Genomic DNA, 1,482 nt, shown 5'->3' on the forward strand with positions numbered 1-1,482 from the left:
ACTTGTGGGATTTATCCTCCTGCTAACAGGAAGTGGCAACAGCACCACAGCAGAGCTGTATATATAGCTCCTCCCTTCCCTTCACCTCCAGTCATTCTCTTTGCCTGTGTTAGTAATAGGAAGAGGCAAAGTGAGGTGTTAGTTTTAGATTCTTCAATCAAGAAGTTTTTTTATTTTAAAATGGTACCGGTGAGTACTATTTTCCTCAGGGAGATATCATCAGTCTGGAAATGAAGAAATCTTTTTTCTACCCTGAGGTTGATGATCTTAGCAGACGTTACTAAGATCCATTATGGTTCCAACAGAGCTTCTGAAGGTAGTGCAAGAGAAATCTTCAGTGTGGAGAACGGTGTCATGCTACAAGCAGCATTGAGGTATGTTCAGTCTTTTATTTCTGAGGAGACCTGTTATATCAGAACTGGCTGACATTATTCCCTGTAAGGGAAGGGGTAAGCAATAGTAGACCGGTATTGATGTGGTGTTACTGAATTTACTGTATTATGTATATATTGAACTACCATGCTTAGGTACTTCAACAGGGGCTTGACACTGGGCTACTAAGACAGCATGAGATTGTCTGAGGGAGAGAGGCAGATGTGACTCTTGTATATTTTTATTAATGGAACATAAAACTTTGAGTGTGTGTGCAGGGGGCCACATGGCTTGTTAACTAGGCTTCCCATGCAGTTATGGAGTCTGTGAGTGCGACGCCCATGGTGGGCGGGGCCTATTTCTCGCGCTTAGACGCGCAGTTTTCTCTTCACTGGAAGGCAGCAGGCATTAGCTCTGGTGGGGCCTAAGGTTGATTTTCAGTCACCGGATCGTTGTTGAGTCAATCTTGTGTACCCTGAGCTGTGGCGAGGTGCAGGGGCCATTTTTGTTGTTAAAGTGTATTTTTCAATATAAATGTCTCTTTAAAGGGTGTTGTAACCTTTACTTAAGGGGTGCAATAATTTTTGGCAAAATTGAAGTGTGTTTAATGATTTACTAATGATTAAAATCGTTTTTGCTGCAGTACAGAAAAATTTTTGCGCTTTTATTTCTTAAAGGCGCAGTACATTTTTTTCAAATTTTTTTTTGAATCAGTAAATAAGGTTTTTAACGACTATTGTGGCTATTGCTAGTCTGTTTAACATGTCTGAACTTGAGGAAACTCCTTTTTCTATGTGTTCAGATTCCAGTCAGACAACATCACGACTGTGGCTTACATCAATCATCAGGGAGGAACGAGGAGTTCCTTAGCGATGACAGATGTATCCAAAATAATTCGATGGGCGGAGACCCACTCTTGTTATCTGTCAGCAATCTACATCCTAGGAGTGGACGACTGGGAAGCGGACTATTTAAGCCGTCAGGTTTTTCATCCGGGGGAGTGGGATCTCCATCCGGAGGTATTTGATTCACTGGTTCTCCGATGGGGCAGACCGGAATTGGATCTGATGGCGTCTCGACAGAATGCCAAGATCCCAAGATACGGATCCA

This window comes from Bombina bombina, chromosome 4, assembly GCF_027579735.1.
Source record: "Bombina bombina isolate aBomBom1 chromosome 4, aBomBom1.pri, whole genome shotgun sequence".
NCBI classification, from domain to species: domain Eukaryota; kingdom Metazoa; phylum Chordata; class Amphibia; order Anura; family Bombinatoridae; genus Bombina; species Bombina bombina.